A 13,386-nucleotide genomic window follows, 5' to 3' on the forward strand; every position below is an offset into this window, starting at 1 on the left:
TAGACAGGATGTATTAGCGGTGTGATCATTAAGGGCATAATAAATTACAAATAGATTAAGAGCGTTAAAAATGCATTACAAATACGTTAAAAATGCATTACAGATACATTAAAAATCCTTTAGAGATATAACAGGGGGGGGGGGAAAAAAAAAAAAAAAAAAAAGAAAGAAAGAAAAAGAAAAAAGAGGGGAGAAGTGGAGACTGCCCACATTCACAGTCACACCAATAGGGTACAATTATGGTAAAAAATATATCTATGGAGATCCCCACTCATCCAGAAACCTATAAAAGACCCTATAAATACTGGTGGCCCTCCCTTTTCCTCTTTTTACAACCCATATCACACTCATACAACGTTTTTTATTACTTTTATTGTTAAAATGCAAACAGTTCTAGTTCTTGATTCAGGCCCCTAGGGGCCAAGCTGTCCAATGTTGAGAAACAGGTAATGCTTTCCTTAATCATAAATTCCCTGTTTCCGCTTGCAACCTATGAGGTTTTTTAGAAGAATTATTGAGAAACATTGGGCAGTTCTACGAGGAGACAAAATAGTGGGGGACCATCTACCCATCCGCCCAAAGTTCATCTATAGAAAAGCCCAATCTCTAGGCCATATGATTGCCCCTACCACCAAACTGACTATGGGTAATCGACTAAGAGGGCCGAGGACAACTACCCCAAAGAATGGAGGGTTTGTACCTTGTGGCAGCTGCTTCAGCTGTATAAACACCAGTTTTAAAAAAACACGACAAACCATGTTTAAAGATGCAAGCGGAAACAGGGAATTTATGATTAAGGAAAGCATTACCTGTTTCTCAACAGGGGTCATCTATCTGATCCAGTGTCCCTGCAATAAACTCTATGTGGGGCGAACGAAACGGTGCCTTATGACACGGATCAAGGAGCATCTGAAGAACATCCAGAAAGGCCATACTGGTCACCCTCTATCCCGGCACTTTATAGAGAAGCACAACAAATCCACCAAAGGGGTATTTTTTACTGGCATTCAACGGGTCTATAAAAACCCAAGAGGGGGGGATTTTATTAGAAGTATGTCCAGGGTGGAAACACAGTGGATCTTCACATTGGACAGCTTGGCCCCTAGGGGCCTGAATCAAGAACTAGAACTGTTTGCATTTTAACAATAAAAGTAATAAAAAACGTTGTATGAGTGTGATATGGGTTGTAAAAAGAGGAAAAGGGAGGGCCACCAGTATTTATAGGGTCTTTTATAGGTTTCTGGATGAGTGGGGATCTCCATAGATACAGTGGGGCAAAAAAGTATTTAGTCAGTCAGCAATAGTGCAAGTTCCACCGCTTAAAAAGATGAGAGGCGTCTGTAATTTACATCATAGGTAGACCTCAACTATGGGAGACAAACTGAGAAAAAAAAATCCAGAAAATCACATTGTCTGTTTTTTTATCATTTTATTTGCATATTATGGTGGAAAATAAGTATTTGGTCAGAAGCAAACAATCAAGATTTCTGGCTCTCACAGACCTGTAACTTCTTCTTTAAGAGTCTCCTCTTTCCTCCACTCATTACCTGTGATAATGGCACCTGTTTAAACTTGTTATCAGTATAAAAAGACACCTGTGCACACCCTCAAACAGTCTGACTCAAAACTCCACTATGGTGAAGACCAAAGAGCTGTCAAAGGACACCAGAAACAAAATTGTAGCCCTGCACCAGGCTGGGAAGACTGAATCTGCAATAGCCAACCAGCTTGGAGTGAAGAAATCAACAGTGGGAGCAATAATTAGAAAATGGAAGACATACAAGACCACTGATAATCTCCCTCGATCTGGGGCTCCACGCAAAATCCCACCCCGTGGGGTCAGAATGATCACAAGAATGGTGAGCAAAAATCCCAGAACCACGCGGGGGGACCTAGTGAATGAACTGCAGAGAGCTGGGACCAATGTAACAAGGCCTACCATAAGTAACACACTACGCCACCATGGACTCAGATCCTGCAGTGCCAGACGTGTCCCACTGCTTAAGCCAGTACATGTCCGGGCCCGTCTGAAGTTTGCTAGAGAGCATTTGGATGATCCAGAGGAGTTTTGGGAGAATATCCTATGGTCTGATGAAACCAAACTGGAACTGTTTTGTAGAAACAGAACTTGTCGTGTTTGGAGGAAAAAGAATACTGAGTTGCATCCATCAAACACCATACCTACTGTAAAGCATGGTGGTGGAAACATCATGCTTTGGGGCTGTTTCTCTGCAAAGGGGCCAGGACGACTGATCCGGGTACATGAAAGAATGAATAGGGCCATGTATCTTGAGATTTTGAGTGCAAACCTCCTTCCATCAGCAAGGGCATTGAAGATGTAACGTGGCTGGGTCTTTCAACATGACAATGATCCAAAGCACACCGCCAGGGCAACGAAGGAGTGGCTTCGTAAGAAGCATTTCAAGGTCCTAGAGTGGCCTAGCCAGTCTCCAGATCTCAACCCTATAGAAAACCTTTGGAGGGAGTTGAAAGTCCGTGTTGCCAAGCGAAAAGCCAAAAACATCACTGCTCTAGAGGAGATCTGCATGGAGGAATGGGCCAACATACCAACAACAGTGTGTGCCAACCTTGTGAAGACTTACAGAAAACGTTTGACCTCTGTCATTGCCAACAAAGGATATATTACAAAGTATTGAGATTAAATTTTGTTTCTGACCAAATACTTATTTTCCACCATAATATGCAAATAAAATGATAAAAAAAACAGACAATGTGATTTTCTGGATTTTTTTTCTCAGTTTGTCTCCCATAGTTGAGGTCTACCTATGATGTAAATTACAGACGCCTCTCATCTTTTTAAGTGGTGGAACTTGCACTATTGCTGACTGACTAAATACTTTTTTGCCCCACTGTATATTTTTTACCATAATTGTACCCTATTGGTGTGACTGTGAATGTGGGCAGTCTCCACTTCTCCCCTCTTTTTTCTTTTTCTTTCTTTCTTTTTTTTTTTTTTTTCCCCCCCCCCCTGTTATATCTCTAAAGGATTTTTAATGTATCTGTAATGCATTTTTAACGTATTTGTAATGCATTTTTAACGCTCTTAATCTATTTGTAATTTATTATGCCCTTAATGATCACACCGCTAATACATCCTGTCTAGATGGCCCTGTCGACTATGAAGTTTAGACAGGTTCTATAGTGCATACATATCTACGTGGGATCAAGGGACTTATCGGAGTCTAACATGCATGTTCATTTTATTTTATTTATTTTACTTTATCTATTTTGTAATATTATTAAAGTCTATTGGGTTTTACTAAGCAGGAGCATGGGCATAGCGATTGCACATTATTAGCAGTCATTTATGGTTGGAGCAAGGCAGGCTTCTTCTTTGCACTTTTTCATTGAGGGGTTGGCACTTATTAGGATGTCCGGGGTTAAAAGTGTGGGAGGTGCCCAATTAGTATCGAAGGGTATATAGAGCCTGGGAGTCAGAGCAGCGGTAACCCTGACGAAGAAGCGCGCAGCCGCTTTGAAACGCGTTGGTTTAATCTCTGCCTCTTTCCCCCTGGTTTTTTGAGCGCCTTAGCGTTCCATACTGAGTGACGTCACTAGTAGGAGGAGCCAGTCGGCCATTTTTCTTTTTGATTCTTCGCGGTTCCCGGGACGCGCTACCGGCCGGAGCGCCCCTGGTCACCGCTCTGCACCTCGCCATCAGGCACGGACAGTGCTACCCCCTCTATCTGCAGCGGGCACCATCATTTGTTCCACCACGATCCAGCAGTGCATCGCACTAGGTAAGCCGGCATTTATTGGGTATTTGCCAGGTGCTATCTGTATACATCTCTGTGCGGGGGACGGCTGCAGTTTAGTTCCATGAGTCTGGCAGTATTAGTTTATCAGTCGGAGTAGTTTCACTGTCCTCTGGGACATTTATCTTTCTTGGGGGTATTGCATTGTATTGTATTCCAGTGTATTTGTTCTGTACTATTTCTTTGCCTGTCCTTTAGCGCGGTTTCTATATATTTTTCTACATTTGGATTTTGTGTACAGGGGTGGGCACTACCCTGTGTGATTCCAGCAGCTGAGGAGGTTGAACTTTAGGGTGAGCGCCAGTGTTACCATAGGATACAAAAATGTGTATATGTAAGGTTAAATCTTTCCGGTCTCTGATTGGAGATGTCTTCATGCCGTGGGATATATAAAGATTCCATTGAGCACAAGAACACACTGCCACCCGAGGAAGCGAAAGTGAAACGTGCTTCGGGGCCTCGGCATGACGTACAGGAATTCTGAAATGGGTAAGTGGGTTTGGTTCAATCTTGTGTGAGCACTGGCCATTTCTCATTAGGCACTCTTTTTCCGCAATACATGTATCTCTGGCGACATACACACGTGGTCAAAATTGTTGGTACCCCTCATTTAATGACAGAAAAACCTACAATGGTGGATCGCCCCCATGGGCAAGAGGTACTCGGTACTGGGTCCTTTGGTTTTCGGAGGGATGTTACTCTGGAGGATCTGGGGATTTATTATGATGGAATATAGGCTGAACTGGATGAACAAATGTCTTTTTTCGGCCTTACTAACTATGTTACTATGTTACGGTGGCTGACCCGGTCCCTGGCCCTCGGGACGTCCGTGTCAAAGGGAAAGGTCTTTAAAGCGGAAATATGAAAAATGAAGAAAAGATAACACGGCACCACTACTGTTTGAAAACCCAAAATCTCCACAGCTACTTGCCGCTGCTGTGCCGTATATGCCTGGTAAAAGGACACTCGGGTGCACTGTTTCAATAATGTATAAGTCCAAAATGAAGAAAAAACAGAAGTGCACTCACCGGTCCTGAAACACACCAATCCTTTATTTAGAATATGTGCAGGTGACAACAGGGAGAACGTGGACAGAAAGGACGACGGCCGTTTTGCGCTGCCGCGCTTCTATGGGTCCTGATGTTGGACTGGCGGCATTTTTTTATTAGTTATAAAATTTTTAAATAAATGTATTTTTCTTACGGCTTTAAAAAGATCTATTTTAAAGTCTACCACATCAAAATTTTCCAGCAAGCAGAAATTAAGGCCCTTTGACAAAACCGAATAATGTACTTCATTAAGGATATGATTAGTTAAATTAATGACCGAGCTAGATGGTATCGCCGTTATGTTGTTGGTCACCAAGAGACCTCTTTCCTTTTTTGTTGGTTTCCTGCTTCTAATTCCTCTGCCAGCGCGGCGTGTCTTGCGTCTAAAGGGGCCGCAGCCGATGAACACTGGCCAATGGAAGTGGAAGCACTTGCTGTTGAGAAGCTTTCATCATTGGCGCTAGAGTCAGAATCATTGGTGAGATAGTCTTTTTGTTTTTACGCTGAAAGTTCTTATTTCTTTGGTGTCTCCTCATATATCTGAGATTACCTTGTGGTTGATTAAACTTTTTCCATGAGAAAATTTTTCCTGACTCGAAGTCTCCTTTATCTCGAATAAATTTATCGCGTTTTTTCTGTTTGATTTCTGTTTGCAAAATAATCAACTTGTTATCGAGTCTTTTTTCCAAGTTTAACCACTGGTTCTCTGACAGTCTAGTTTTAAGTTCTTCTTTAGTTTTAGTAAGTTCAGTTTTAGTGCTCTCATAATTAACCACATTCTGCCAGAGCACCAAAGCCAAAAGATCTTGAAAACATTTCAGCAAAATTTTTTCCCATTCTTTAGTAAACTGAATATTGTCTTGAAATTGTGACATTTCCTTCCAAACTCGGAGCCCACGGGGAACTCTTCTACAGTCCATATAGGATTTCAGATAGTTGTTGGTCCAAAATAGATTAACTTCTCGTTCGGCAGTGTTAAACAACTTATGTTCCAGTGTCTTAGTGCTCAAAGAAAGAATGTCATCGTGGGTTTCACATTCAGAAAAATACGAATCCACATTCTCCATCAGGACCCGTAGAAGCGCGGCAGCGCGAAACGGCCGTCGTCCTTTCTGTCTACGTTCTCCCTGTTGTCACCTGCACATGTTATAAATAAAGGATTGGTGTTTTTCAGGACTGGTGAGTGCACTTCTGTTTCTTCTTCATTTTGTTTTTTCTTCATTTTGGATTTAAAGGGGAAATGTTCGTGATGCCACCTGTGGTATTCGGTCAGGGTGGCCGACGCTGCTATGAGGGGTCCGCTGGGGTGATGTTATGGCAGCTAGATGGTATACCTTCCCACAGGTGAAGTATATCCCCAGGGCTTCCCAGTGTGTAGATGGTGGTATGGTGAGAGGCGCAGAGAAGAACGAGGACACAAGGTTGCAGTCTCTTTACCTTTTACTGAAGGCTTCAGCATCCACAGTCCAGAGCACAGATCACAGGGCAGGCAGAGTCCGGCCGGTTTGGAGGCAAATCCACAAATCCAGAGTCCCCTTGTCCAGGTGGAAATCAGTAGCCTTCCTCTAGCGCCTTGGTGTTGTAGTACCTTACTGCTAAGCTTCTCATAAGGTCCTCACAGATGTTGTAGATGTTATCAATGGAATCTCTCTCTGTCCCCCAGATGGATAGGACAACCCCGTATGACCGGTGGCGTGAGGCTTTTTACAGGGACTCTATCATGCCACGGCCTCTCGTGGGTGCCACCTTGCCTCCTGGGTATAGGGCGGATCAGTAACTTGCAATTAGCTGTCCTGCCGGTCACTGGAGCAAGGCATAAAGGACTGTTCCTCCCTCGGTTTTCCGGCTACAGGGATCCTGCGCCTCAGAAGGAGGCAGCCTGTGCAGGGCAGTACTCTTTCTGATTTCCACTCCTTTTGCTATGACTTCTTTCTCACTCTCTACAATACAGTTCTCTTGTCGTGTCCTTTCTTAGGAACTGCCGCACGTGGGGCAGGCGCAGCTCCGTGACCTTTTGTCTAGGCCTCTGACAGGATCCCACCCGTTATGGTGCGGTGGTTTAGGAGCAACATGGAACGAGCTCTGAAGGAAGTGGTAACTGTACTGACCGCAGTCCCTAAGCTTTACACAACACTAGAAGTAGCCATGGGGTGCTCCTAACTCTCCCTAGGCACCTCGTCACCGCCTAAGAGCTAACTACCCCTAAAGATAGAAGCAGGAAAACTATCTTGCCTCAGAGAAAATCCCCAAAGGATAGATTAGCCCCCCACAAATAATGACTGTGAGTGGAGAGGGAAAAGACATACACAGAATAAAACCAGGATGAGCACAGGAGGCCAGTCTAACTTGATAGATAGGACAGGATGGAATACTGTGCGGTCAGTATAAAACACTACAAAAATCCACGCAGAGTTTACTAAAAATCTCCACACCTGACTAAAGGTGTGGAGGGTAAATCTGCTTCTCAGAGCTTCCAGCAAGACAGAATTAATTCATACTGATAACGCTGGACAAACATAGAAGCACAGAACGGATAAGTCCACAAACTGTGAACAGAAAAGAGCAAGCAAAAACTTAGCTTTGCTGAACTGGTCAGGATAACAGGGAACTCCAAAGAGATGTGAATCCAACCAGGAACCATTTACAAGTGGCACTGGCTGAAGGACAGAGCCAGGCATAAATAGCCGAGCAGAAAAGACGATCAGTGGAAGCAGCTGAAGACAGCTAACTCCAAGGAGCAGCCATACCACTAGAAACCACAAGAGGGAGCCCAAGAGCAGAACTCACAAAAGTGCCACTTACAACCACCGGAGGGAGCCCAAGAGTGGAATTCACAACACCCACCCCTGTCAGGGACCAACTACCTGAGCAAAGCTCAGCTAGCAACTGCCTAACTTTCTATCCGGGCCACCAGTTTTACCTAAGTGTCAAGAGTGCCCTAATAAATAGGAGCATAGCTCCCCCTGGTGGACTGGAGTGTGAAATGTGTTGTATGTTTGTGGTACCTGGTAAAGAGATGTCCTTTATTGCCTTCAAACGTAACATCACTCCCCCCTAGAGGAGAATGATATTACTGCAACGACCAGGATCCTGAGGCGCTGCAATGGTCACAGAAATAGCTTGAATCTGACAAATTAATAATAAACAAAAAATCTATGAAAATGAACAAATGAAAGTCAGACATTGCTTTTCAACCATGCTTCCACAGAATTTTCTTTAAAAAAAAAAACATGAAATAGGCCTGGACAGAAATGATGGTACCCTTATGTTAATATTTTGTTGCACAACCTTTTGAGGCAATCAATGCAATCAAATGATTCCTGTAACTGTCAATGATACTTCTGCACCTCTCGACAGGTATTTTAGCCTGCTCCTCAAGAGCAAACTGCTCCAGTTGTCTCATGTCTGAAGGTTGAATTTTCCAGACGGCATGTTTCAGCTCTTTCCAAAGATGCTCAATAGGATTTAGGTCAGGTCTCACAGAAGGCCACTTCAGAATAGTCCAATGTTTCCCTCTTAGCCATTCTAGGGTGTTTTTACCTGTGTGTTTTGGATCATTATCCTATTGCAAGACCCATGACCTGCGACTGAGACCAAGCTTACTGATACTGGGCAGCACATTTCTCTCTAGAATCCCTTGATAGTCTTGAGATCATTATTATTATTATTATCATTTATTTATATAGCACCATTAACCCCTTAAGCCCCAAGGGTGGTTTGCACGTTATGGACCGGGCCAATTTTTACAATTCTGACCACTGTCCCTTTATGAGGTTATAACTCTTGAACGCTTCAAAGGATCCTGATGATTCTGACACTGTTTTCTCGTGACATATTGTACTTGTATTTCTTTGATATTACCTGCTTTTATTTGTGAAAAAAAAAACGGTAATTTGGCGAAAATTTTGAAATTTTCGCAATTTTCCAAGTTTGAATTTTTATGCCCTTAAATCACAGAGATATGTCACACAAAATACTTAATAAGTAACATTTCCCACATGTCTACTTTACATCAGCACAATTTTGGAACAAAATGTTTTTTTTTTGTTAGGGAGTTATAAGGGTTAAAAGTTGACCAGCAATTTCTAATTTTTACAACACCATATTTTTAGAGACCACATCTCATTTGAATAATTTTGAGGGGTCTATATGATAGAAAATAACCAAGTGTGACACCATTCTGAAAACTGCACCCCTCAAGGTGCTCAAAACCACATTCAAGAATTTTATTAATCCTTCAGGTGTTTCACAGGAATTTTTGGAATGTTTAAATAATGAACATTTAACTTTTTTCACCAAAAATTTACTTCAGCTCCAATTTGTTTTATTTTACCAAGGGTAACAAGAGAAATTGGACCCCAAAAGTTGTTGTCCAATTTGTCCTGAGCACGCTTATACCCCATATGTTGGGGTAAACCACTGTTTGGGCGCACGGGAGAGCTCGGAAGGGAAGGATCACTGTTTTACTTTTTCAACACAGAATTGGCTGGAATTGAGATCGGACGCCATGTCGCGTTTGGAGAGCCCCTAATGTGCCTAAACAGTGGAAACCTCCCAATTCTAACTGAAACCCTAGCCCCAACCCTAACCCTAACCCCAACCCTAACCCTAACCCTAGCCCTAACCCTAGCCCTAACTCTAGCCCTAACCCTAATGGAAAATGAAAATAAATAATTTTTTTTAATTTTATTATTTTTCCCTAACTAAGGGGGTAATGAAGGGGGGTTTGATTTACTATTTATAGCGTTTTTATAGCGGATTTTTATGATTGACAGCCATCACAGACAGGGCCGTATTTAGAGTTTCTGCTGCCCTAGGCACTTTTAGTGCTGCCTCCCCCATTGGTGAGTATGACACTATCGGCAGTGACTTTGGCAAGAATCGCTGATGTGAAAGTCGCCTTTTGCAGCAGATCGGGCAGTTTTTCTGCATCTGCCGCGTAATGGATCACTTACGGCAACACTGCGTTTGGTTTCATTCATTCCCTATGTGATTTGCGGTACTTGCTGTGATCTGGGAAATGCGGTACCATACCTCCCAACTTTTGAAGAAGGGAAAAAGGTGTAAAGGTTGCGGCGCACGTAGTGAGCCGCGGCAAATTTTGAGCCACGCCTCTGACCACACCCATTTCACAATTAATCACACCCATATCCAAGTCCCAACCACACCCATTCAGCACTGCTGATCACACTGTTTCATATACAATAATTAAAACCAAAAAAAATATGGCCACACAGTGCTCCATACTGTATAATGGCTACGCAGTGCTCCACATACTGTATAATGGCCCTACATGATGCTCCATACTGTATAATGACCTCACATGATGCTCAATACTGTATAATGGCCGCACATGATGCTCAATACTGTATAATGGCCCTACATGATGCTCCATACTGTATAATGACCGCACATGATGCTCAATACTATATAATGACCGCACATGATGCTCCATACTGTATAAAGGCCACACATGATGCTCAATACTGTATAATGGCCACACATGATGCTCAATACTGTATAATGGCCACACATGATGCTCAATACTGTATAATGACCTCACATGATGCTCAATACTGTATAATGGCCACACATGATGCTCAATACTGTATAATGACCGCACATGATGCTCCATACTGTATAATGACCTCACATGATGCTCAATACTGTATAATGGCCACACATGATGCTCAATACTGTAGAATGACCTCACATGATGCTCAATACTGTATAATGGCCACACATGATGCTCAATACTGTATAATGGCCACACATGATGCTCAATACTGTATAATGACCGCACATGATGCTCAATACTGTATAATGGCCCCACATGATGCTCAATACTGTATATTGACCGCACATGATGCTCCATACTGTATAATGACCTAACATGATGCTCAATACTGTATAATGGCCGCACATGATGATCCATACTGTATAATGGCCACACATGATGCTCAATACTGTATAATGACCACACATGATGCTCAATACTGTATAATGGCCACACATGATGCTCAATACTGTATAATGACCGCACATGATGCTCCATACTGTATAATGACCTCACATGATGCTCAATACTGTATAATGGCCACACATGATGCTACATACTGTATAATGGCCGCACATGATGCTCCATACTGTATAATGACCTCACATGATGCTCAATACTGTATAATGGCCACACATGATGCTCAATACTGTATAATGACCTCACATGATGCTCAATACTGTATAATGGCCACACATGATGCTCAATACTGTATAATGACCGCACATGATGCTCCATACTGTATAATGACCTCACATGATGCTCAATACTGTATAATGGCCACACATGATGCTCCATACTGTATAATGACCGCACATGATGCTCAATACTGTATAATGGCCCCACATGATGCTCAATACTGTATATTGACCGCACATGATGCTCCATACTGTATAATGACCTCACATGATGCTCAATACTGTATAATGGCCACACATGATGCTCCATACTGTATAATGACCTCACATGATGCTCAATACTGTATAATGGTGTGTAATCCACCGCACTCCCTATGTGGAATATCTTTGGACAGAAATGTATTCTTTTTCAAATTTGCTAATTTATTCAAAAGGTGAAATCAATAACATTGGATCAAAACATAAGGCAATTGTTACAAAATTGTGTATGCGACTCAGTATGGTGACGTTTCGACCCTCCCGGGTCTTAATCTCAGGTCGCACTGTGGACATAAAAACAACATATATATAGATATATACACACATCTTGAGATGTACAGCAACATAATATACAGCACTATATATTTAACAAATAGTAATGGAAAACTTCAAGTGCAATCAGTAAGACATGTATTAGCGTTAATAGTCCCCAATAGATATAGATTCCAGACGCTAGATAATTGACATAATGTAAGGGGAATATATCTGGTAACATGGTATCTATAGGAACCTCCGATGGAGAAAATGTGACTGTTACCTAAGTCCAGGTTTTGATAGGAAATAATAGAAAGAACGATATCACTGTGGTATCCAGGGGCTGGAAGGAATAAAATAGTGTTAATGCAGTGTGGTCATTTGATGGACAGTTGTAGTTACAGTTGTATATGGGCTAATTACCAGATAGAGCTTTCTAATGCGTGTAGCCTACTGAGAGATCCGTCTCTAAGTGCCACCTAAAAGGTCAGTACAATATTTAGAAAAAAAGGCTATCATAGGTAATGTATAGAGGCTACTGTGGTAAATAGTTACCTTGAAGAGAATTACCAGTAGTGCGGCAGCGCCAGGCTGATAATGTGGTGATGAATACGGTCCACGGGGCAAACCAATTATGGATTTATCCTAAAGGATTGCATATAGCATAAAAACTAATATTAATCAATATTGATATTTGTGAGGGGGGGGGGGGGTTGTGGTTGTTGATATCTTGTGATAAATAGATATAAGTCATGTACCTTAAGAATAAATAATGAAGGTGCATCTATTTCTTGAAGATCATAGGACCATAAACACAGTCTACAGAAGGATCCGTATATGGGAATAGTCTGAAAATGTCACAAGTATAATGGTCGGTGAATATTAATACTGCGGGTGGTGACCTATCGTAGTTTAAAATGGATAAACACCTTGATTGTAAAAGGCAGCGGCGCTTCTACGTCTAGCTGGCGTTTAAATGAAAGACACGGCCGAATGGAAGATCCGTTATGGGGTAAAGCCTGTAATATTACAAGTAGGGTAGTGAATAATGATAATAATATAGATGGTGCCCCATAATATAAGCAGTGGGTCGTTACCTTAGTGGGGAGGAACAGCGGCGCTATTGCGTCTTGCTGGTGCAAAAGGCATGAAACCCTAAGGAGTCATAGAGTAAATCAATAAGTATAGCATATAGAGAGATGGGCACTACATCTAGCGGTATAGCGACCATTATACTTGTGACATTTTCAGACTATTCCCATATACGGATCCTTCTGTAGACTGTGTTTATGGTCCTATGATCTTCAAGAAATAGATGCACCTTCATTATTTATTCTTAAGGTACATGACTTATATCTATTTATCACAAGATATCAACAACCACAACCCCCCCCCCCCCTCACAAATATCAATATTGATTAATATTAGTTTTTATGCTATATGCAATCCTTTAGGATAAATCCATAATTGGTTTGCCCCGTGGACCGTATTCATCACCACATTATCAGCCTGGCGCTGCCGCACTACTGGTAATTCTCTTCAAGGTAACTATTTACCACAGTAGCCTCTATACATTACCTATGATAGCCTTTTTTTCTAAATATTGTACTGACCTTTTAGGTGGCACTTAGAGACGGATCTCTCAGTAGGCTACACGCATTAGAAAGCTCTATCTGGTAATTAGCCCATATACAACTGTAACTACAACTGTCCATCAAATGACCACACTGCATTAACACTATTTTATTCCTTCCAGCCCCTGGATACCACAGTGATATCGTTCTTTCTATTATTTCCTATCAAAACCTGGACTTAGGTAACAGTCACATTTTCTCCATCGGAGGTTCCTATAG

The sequence above is a fragment of the Ranitomeya imitator genome, chromosome 1 (assembly GCF_032444005.1).
Source record: "Ranitomeya imitator isolate aRanImi1 chromosome 1, aRanImi1.pri, whole genome shotgun sequence".
NCBI classification, from domain to species: Eukaryota; Metazoa; Chordata; class Amphibia; order Anura; family Dendrobatidae; genus Ranitomeya; species Ranitomeya imitator.